Raw genomic sequence first — 9,595 nt, 5'->3', positions numbered from 1 at the left:
AAAGTAAAACGCTCTACACCCTCTAACGAACCCCCTAACTCCTCCTCCGCCTCTCCCGTAAACCTCTAACATACACCTTTAACAACCCCCCCCAATAAACCTCTACACCCTGTCAACATTCACATTTGTAATATTGTTAATGATCCATCAGACCCGTAATGCCCCCACTTCCCTCTCTGAATTTGACCTGTGGTCCAGGTCACTGCTATACTAAGACTGAGAGTCAACTATTGTCCCAGAGAGTTATGTCTCAGTAGGCTACTTCTGGCTGACAGTGACCTTTTGACATCTTGACCTCCACAGATTAAAATTTTGGACGATTTATCACTGGGACAGAAACACCGGCCATATGTCATTAAAATGGAGGCCGATTGCCAAGTCTGGCATTTCACAGGGAGAGTTTTTGTTCCACTAAAATGTTATTGATTTGATTTGATTGAATTTAAATGAATTATATATTCTGAGAACTCATACCATAGGTCRAAGAAGCATAACACATGGTGAACCTGAGTGCAATCATAGTCGTTAATACCGAACGTTATCCATTTTTACTTTTCATAACTATGTACCGAGGACATTTGTGAAACATCACCGTTTCATGAGTGTATGCTGTTTTCTGTAACTCTGGAACACTTGATCTGGAATGAGAGACCATTTCTGTTATGGAAGTACTGCATTGGTTTGTTATATGCGATACATTCTAATCTACTGTATGWCTCGTATAGCTTCATCAGTGAGAAGTGAGCATCACAAGCATTTCGCTACACCTGCAATAACATCTGCTAAATATGTGTATGTGACCAATATTTATTTTTTTGATGTATCAAATGGTGCACATCTACAATATGAATTTTTCTGTCTTCTTGAGTCCAGTTAATGTTTTCTGGCTGCTCTGCCGTATTCTGGTTTAGATGACATCAGTCCAAACCTCTATACAAAGAGCTTTCAACTCTCCAGGTCTGAGTTCAAACCAACGACAACTCRTTGGACTGTAATTTGAGTTTGTCACCTCCAAGTCAGAGCAAAATAACCTGTGAATGTCATCATTATGGACCATTATTGTCAAAAAGGACATAAAGCTCTGATTTAGGAGCTCAACAAACCACAAAGAAATAGGTCTATATATGGAGTAGTCCTGGGAAGTGTAAAAATACAGAGGAACTTTTGTGTTTTGGGCGAGAGAGCGAGCAAAAGGCTAAGCCAATCATTCAGTCATGTGTTTTTATCAAAAATGATTTATGTATGGTGCACTGTAAAATCAAGGGGGGAAAAACAAATCAAGAGCCGGGAATGCTCTGCACTCTATTTATGTATTTTTGATGGCGTTTTATCCCGTTTAAGATTAATTTATATTTTCAACTTTTGTTTTGTTACCTGAAGWTTGGCCCACACCATAATTACTATCAGTTGTAAAGTACACAAATGTTCAACTTATTCAACTAGGACAGCTTTTGTAGCTATACAACTAAGAAAACTTTGGTTTCATTACTGTTTTGTGTCATTACTGTTACAATTTCAAATTGTGATATGGCTGTCATAAAGATTGTTTTTTAAAGGAACAAGAAGACGTGTGCCAATATACAGGAAGAGGGTGAGAGGGGAAATGATATGGACAAATTGCAAGCACATTTAGTTGATGTGTTAATTTTCCCTGRTTAGGGACCTGTAGGGCAGTGATCAGGGCTATGAGACACATGGAAAGACATTGGCCGGATTATGAAAGCAGCCCAATTCACTCTCAATGCCCCTAGCTATCGCTCTCTCCCCTCTCACTCTGCAAGCTTTACTAACGTATGGGGCAAAGGAGCACATCAGAGTTATCAAAACAAATCGGACCATTAGGAAAATCCCCCTTACCCTGTGTACTCTCTTTTTTTCCTGTGTGTCTCACTCTTTCTGTTTCTCTCTCTCTCTAACACACACACACACACTCCCTGACACTGGTGTTTTATGTTTCCTAGTTCTGAGCGGACTCACTCCCAGGGGTGGGTGGGTCTGTTTCCAATTTTCTCCCCTCTCCCTGTGCCAAGTCGGAAAAAGGAAGGAAAAACAATGATGATCTTTTCCTCTGAACACCTTTGAGTTTTTTGTATATGTTGTGTGGTATTATTTAGCACTAACAACAACACAAGTGTGGGAAGAAATGCAAAGAGAGGAAAAACCAAGCCAAAGCCATTCATGCACCAGAATGCGCACATCGAGAGGCACATGAACATTTGCTGGTGATGTCAGAATGCGCACAACGAGAGGCACATGAACATTTGCTGGTGATGTCAGAATGCTCACAACGAGAGGCACATGAACATTTGCTGGTGATGTCAGAATGCTCACAGCAAAATCGAGAGCACATGAACATTTGCTGGTGATGTCAGAATGCGCACATCGAGAGGCACATGAACATTTGCTGGTGATGTCAGAATGCGCACATCGAGAGGCACATGAACATTTGCTGGTGATGTCAGAATGCTCACATCGAGAGCACATGAACATTTGCTGGTGATGTCAGAATGCTCAAACGAGAGGCACATGAACATTTGCTGGTGATGTCAGAATGCTCACAACGAGAGGCACATGAACATTTGCTGGTGATGTCAGAATGCTCACAACGAGAGGCACATGAACATTTGCTGGTGATGTCAGAATGCTCAACGAGAGGCACATCAACATTTGCTGGTGATGTCAGAATGCTCACAACGAGAGGCACATGAACATTTGTTGTGATGTCAGAATGCTCACATCGAGAGGCACATGAACATTTGCTGGTGATGTCAGAATTCGGGAGCTTGAATCAAACAAACAAGATGACAACGATGATGAATCAATAAAGCCTAACTCATCTGCAAACTTGTCACCCAATGTCCTTACTCTATGAACTTGAGCATGTCAAGTTAAGTACAGTGTAAGTCAAGTTTAAGTAAAGTGACAAGTAAAGTAAGTAAAGTGACATCTGATTATCTTGTCAGCCCATCTTTAATAACATAGATAAACCCATGAGAAACACAAGTAGTAGCAAACCTGAAACATACTGTAACAGTAAAGTATTTTGGCTTACCAGAATTAGGTTTGGTCATTCAGGGCTAGGTCCAACACAGTCAGCAGGTCAATCTCATAGCCGAACCCGGGACAGGGGGGAGTGAGTGGATGTGAGTCCAGATCCGTGCTAGATAATGAAGTTCTCTCTCTCTCTCTTATCTCTCTCTCTCTCTCTCTCTCTCTCTCTCTCAGACTCACACAGTTGCTAAGCTCTATCAGTGCTGTAACTTTTGTCAATGTAGCACCCGAGCCAGAAGCTACGCGGAGAGGAAGAGAAAACATAAGAAAGAGTGTGTATGTGTGTGTGTGTGTGTGTGAGAGAGAGACAGACAGAGAGAGAGAGTAGAGAGACAGAAGAGAGAGAGAGAGAGAGAGAGAGAGAGAGAGAGAGAGAGAGAGAGAGAGAGAGAGAGAGAGAGAGAGAGAGAGAGAGAAGAGAGAGAGAGAGAGAGAGAGAGAGAGAGAGAGAGAGAGAGAGAACTTCATTATCTAGCACGGATCTGAACTCCACATCACTCTCACTGTTATTCGTAAAGAGAAGTGTGAAGAGTTTTAATGAGCAGGCTTTCTTTCATGATTTGTTTTATTTTGACTGGAGCAAGATTGAGTTCATTCCTGATCTGGAACTGCCTGGAAATTCTTTCATGATGTTTATTTCAAAATAATAAACAAACATGCCCCATTCCGCACAGGTTAAAGGGCGGGATAATCCATGGTTTTCTTCTGAGCTGTCTTGTATTATTCACAAACGTAATCTAGCCTGGCTAAAGCAAGGAAATCATGTTCTGATGCTGATTGGCTTCTTTTTAGGCAGCTAGAGAAACAAGTGTTTTTTCTCCTCAGGAAGGCCAAGTCTGAATATTTTATGTCTGTTACCACTGATAACCTGAATGACCCTAGAACGTTTTGAAAGGCTATTAAGTCTATGCCTGGTAATAGTAATGTTAATGCATTACCATCATGTGTATTGAAGGACTTGAAATGCTGAATTGTTTCAATGAGCACTTTATATCATCTGGTAGGCTTTTGATTCAGGATGAACCAGTGAGAGCTGGTCAAACTTTTATATTTTTGCCATTCTCAGTGCAGGGGGTACATGAAGCCCTGAAATCCTTAGATCAGAGAAAGTCTGCCGGTCCTGATCATCTTGATCCCTGCTTTATAAAACTGGCAGCTGATTTCATAGCACTTACATTTCTGTTCAATCTAACCCTGGAAAGTAATACATTCAAAGTATCTGGAAATCAGAATTTGTCCTACCACTTTTAAAAGGGGAGATCCAACTCTTTTAAATAATTATAGGCCACACTGATCTCAACACTGGGCCCCCCAGGGGTGTGACTCAGTCCCCTCCTGTACTCCTTGTTCACCCACGACTGCATGGCCAGGCACGACTCCAACACCATCATTAAGTTTGCAGACGACACAACAGTGATCACAGACAATGACAAGACAGCCTATAGGGAGGAGATCAGAGACTGACCGGGTGGTGCACAGAATAACAACCTATCCCTCAAGGTAACCAAGACTAAGGTGATGATTGTGGACTACGGGAAAAGGAGGACAGAGCACGCCCCCTTCCAAAACGAGGCAACCTCTTTCACTTCGCTAATTACATTTCAGCATGAGTGAAAGTGAACAATAGGGAAAGTTGAGAGGGTGTGGTGATAGGGAGAAAACGATGGCGTCAGGAGTTGGTGGTAGTGATTCAGACAAGGAAATATCTTGTTGGATCTAGGAATTGTTGAAAATTATGTGATTTACTTGTTTATAAAGAGATATTATTGCCTCAAAGTCACTGTAAAATACTTTTAGAGTGGCAATTGAGGAAATGTTGGAAGTTCATGCAGGAATAGTCCTCTCTCGGTTGGGTTACTGCTGTAGATAATCCTCAAACGGTTATTACTATATATGATCCTCAAAGGTGCTCTGATTATGGATTATGAAGGACAAAGATCGACTCGTCCACACAAGTGCACACATACACACAGTCATACACTCTTGCATTGAGAAACACTGCACACCAAGGACATGTAGGCTACAACACCCCAGAAGTAAACACTAGGCCACCTGTATTTTAAATAAATCAACTTATGCTTTCATCTCACCTATCAAACAACTCTAGCCAGACATAACTCAAGGACAGTGACAGACAAAACAGTCAACAACAACTGCCATGCTAAGGCTACACTAGACAATGTTAGGCTAATTAACGACAGGCACGTTGCAAATGCTAACATTAGCCGTGTTATTGTGGATTTTGGAATTTTATTTTGTTTTTTGGAAGGGAGCACGTGACCTTGAACTTCCTCTGTCAGTCGATTAAAACAGCAAACGCTCCCCTGGATAGGTGAGAGGAGCAGCGGTGAATGTCGAGAACTCGCCTGACTTGGGCCTCTGTGTGGTCTGGCTCTCCGCGTTAGGCGCTAGCCACTGCTGATTAAATGTAATCCTTTGTGAAAAAATGAAGGCAACCCGTGTTTGTGGGTTCTGACGTTTTGTCCTCTTGGCGAAGCAAAAGCATTCTTGGTTAGGCTTCCCCCTGGTTTCAAATTCTCCCAAGACAAACAAGCTCCATGGTTTGAAACAGCAGAATGTTGACTACAGTAGAAACTTGTCCAGGGTGAGCTAAAAAATAATACATTTTAGGGGTGGATTGCACCAACATGGTTTAAATTAATCTTATATTAGACCTAATCTAATCCAAAAACTACATTTACATTTCAATTTTCAAACAATGGAGCAACAAGACTACATTTGATCTTGGTTTAAAGTTAAAATTAAACTTAGTTTAAAAGAAGGTTTACTTTTAACTAGAATTAATTTTAAACTAGGTTTAGGGGCCTCCCGAGTTGCCCAGCGGTCTAAGGCACTGCATCGCGGATCGGTCGCGAATCCAGGAGACTCATGAGGCGCCGTACAATTGGACCAGCGTCGCCCGGGTTAGGGGAGGGTTTGGCCTGACGGGATGTCCTTGTCCATCGCACTCTACCGACTCCTTGTGGTGGGCCGGTGTTTCCTCCAACACATTGGTGTGGCTGGCTTCCCGGGTTAAGAAGCAGTGTGGCTTGGCATGGTCGTGTTTTGGAGGACACATGGCTCTCCACTTTCGCCTCTCCCGAGTCCGTACAGGAGTTGCAGCGATTGGACAAGACTGTAACTACAAATTGGATATACAAAATTTGGGGAAAAAAGGGGTAAAAAGTCACACTCAATCTTTTTTTTTTAAATAAATAGTTTTAAAGTTTGGTGGCAAAACAAGATTTATAGATAACCTTGATTTAACCTAGTTTAAAAGTGAATCGATGTTGGTGAAACTAATTCATTAAGAAATAATTGAACTACATAACAAATAATGTTAAACTATAGCCTACAACATAGACCAATCGTAATAAGGAGTAACTACTACTATTAATACAGAAGTGTGGGTGTTGACACAGTGGAAAAACCTGCCCCAGTTACTGGTGAAATGTGTCAACATTGGTGAGGATATGGTTAATGTGGCTAGTTGAGTTAAAGCAGCTGTGTTCGGAATACCCATACCACATTCACAAGATTACTGTAAGTGTGCCAGCATGGGTGAAATTAACAATACCATACTGTGCATGCCCATACTGTACCAGCATCATACTGTAACCTGCACCATAACTGTACCAGCACCATACCCTACCTGTACCATACTCTACCTGCACCGTACTGTACTATAACCATACAGTACATATTGTACCATAATCTACATACACCATACTGCATTCATACTCTACCTGTACCATAACTCTACCTACTGTACACCATACTGTACTTGTACCTACTGTACATAAACTACTTGCAGCATACTGCACCATACTCTACCTACGTCACACTGTACCATACTCCACTATACTGCACCATACTGTAACCGTGCTCTAACTATACTGCACCATACTGTGGCCATACTCTGCTTGTACCATACTCTACTACACCATACTGTGCCCGTACCATACTGGCACCATACTGTACCTGCACCATACGGGACCCCATGCACTATACTGTACAATACTCTACCATAACCGCACCATACTGCACATACTGTGCCATACTCTGGCTTCACCATATTGTACCATACTGTACCTGCACCATACTCCACCTGCATCATACTGTATACAAACTACCTGCACCATACTCCCACCTACACCATACTGTACAATCACTACTGCACCATACTCCACCTGCACCATACTGTACCATACTCCACCTGCACCATACTGTACCATACTCCACCTACACCATACTGTAACCATACTCCACCTGCATCATACTGTACCATTACTCCACCTACACCATATGGTACCATACTCCAGCTGCGCCATACTGTACCATACTCCCACCTGCACCATACTATACCATACTCCACCTACACCGTATGTACCATACCTCACCTGCTCATACTGTCCATACTCCACCTACACATACTGTACCATACTCACCTGCACCATACTGTACCATACTCCACCTACACCATACTGTACCATACTCCACCTGCATATACTGTATCATACTCCACCTACACCAATTGTACCATACTCCAGCTGCGCCATACTGTACCATACTCCACACTGCCACCATAATATACCATACTCCACTACACCGTACTGTACCATACTCCACCTACACCATATTGTACCATACTCCAGCTGCGCCATACTGCACCATACTCCACCTCACATAACTGTACCATACTCCACCTACACCATACTGTACCATACTCCATCTGCAACCATACTGTACCATACTCCATCTGCATCATAAGTGTACCATACTCCACCTACACCATACTGTACCATACTCCATCCTGCACATATCTGCACCATACTCCACCTAACACCATACTGTACATAAATCCACCTACACCATACCTGTCATACGCCATCCTGCACTAATGTACATACTCCATCGGCACCAATACTGTACCATACTCCATCTGCACCATACTGTACCATACTCCATCTGCACCATACTGTACCATACTCCATCTGCACCATACTGCTACCATACTCCATCTGCACCATACTGTACCATCCACATACGTACCATACTCCACCTACACCATACTGTACCCCATTACTCCATCTGCACCATACTGTAACCATACTCCACCTACCAATACTGTAACTCCACCTGCATCATACTGTACCATACTCCACCTACACCATACTGTACCATACTCCTCTGCACCATACTGTACCATACTCCACCTACACCATACTGTACATACTCCACCTGCATCATACTGTACCATACTCCCCTACACATACTGTCCATATCTCCATCTCACGCATACTGTACCATACTCCATTGCATCATACTGTACCATACTCCACTACACCATACTGTCCATACTCCATCTGCACATACTGCACCATACTCCACTACACATACTGTACCATACTCCACCTACACCATACTGTACCATACTCATCTGCACCCATACTGTACCATACTCCATCTGCACCATACTGTACCATACTCCATCTGCACCATACTGTACCACATAAACTCCATCTGCACCATACTGTACCATACTCCATCTGCACCATACTGTACCATACTCCATCTGCAACCATACTGTACCATACTCCACCTACACCATACTGTACCATACTCCATCTGCACATACTGTACCATACTCCACCTACACCATACTGTACCATACTCCACCTGCATCATACTGTACCATACTCCACCTACACCATACTGTACCATACTCCATCTGCACCATACTGTACCATACTCCACCTACACCATACTGTACCATCTCCACCTGCATCATACGTACCATACTCCACCTACACCAACTGTACCATACCTCATCTGCACCATCTGTACCATACTGTCCTGCACCATAATCCACCAAGACTAAGGAGATGAATTGTGGACTACAGGAAAAGGAGCACCGAGCACGCCCCATTCTCATCGATGGGGCTGTAGTGGAGCAGGTTGAGAGCTTCAGGTTCCCTTGGTGTCCACATCAACAACAAACTAGATTTGGTCCAAAACAACCAAGACAGTCGGGAAGAGGGCACGACAAAGCCTATTCCCCCTCAGGAACTAAAAAGATTTGGCATGGGTCCTGAGATCCTCAAAAGGTTCTACAGCTACACATCAAGAGCATCCTGACCGGTTGCATCACTGCCTGGTACGGCAATTGCCCCGGCCTCGCGACCACAAGGCACTTCAGAGGGGTAGTGGGTACGGCCCAGTACATCACTGGGGCTAAGCTGCCTGCATCCAGGACCTCTACACCAGGCGGTGTCAGAGGAAGGCTAAAATGGTCAAAGACCCCCGCACACCCCAGTCATTAGACTGTTCTCTCTACTGACCGCATGGCAAGCTGTACCGGTGCCAAGTCTAGGACAAAAAGGCTTCTCAACAGTTTTTACCCCCAAGCCATAAGACTCCTGAACAGGTAACCAAATGGTTCTCCAGACTATTTGCATTGTGTGCCCCCCCAACCCCTATTTTACGCTGCTGCTACTCTCTTGTTTATCTTATATGCATAGTCCCTTTTAACTATACATTCATG

Source organism: Salvelinus sp. IW2-2015, linkage group LG11 (genome assembly GCF_002910315.2).
Source record: "Salvelinus sp. IW2-2015 linkage group LG11, ASM291031v2, whole genome shotgun sequence".
NCBI lineage: Eukaryota > Metazoa > Chordata > Actinopteri > Salmoniformes > Salmonidae > Salvelinus > Salvelinus sp. IW2-2015.
Note: the sequence above shows the minus strand (reverse complement) of the source record.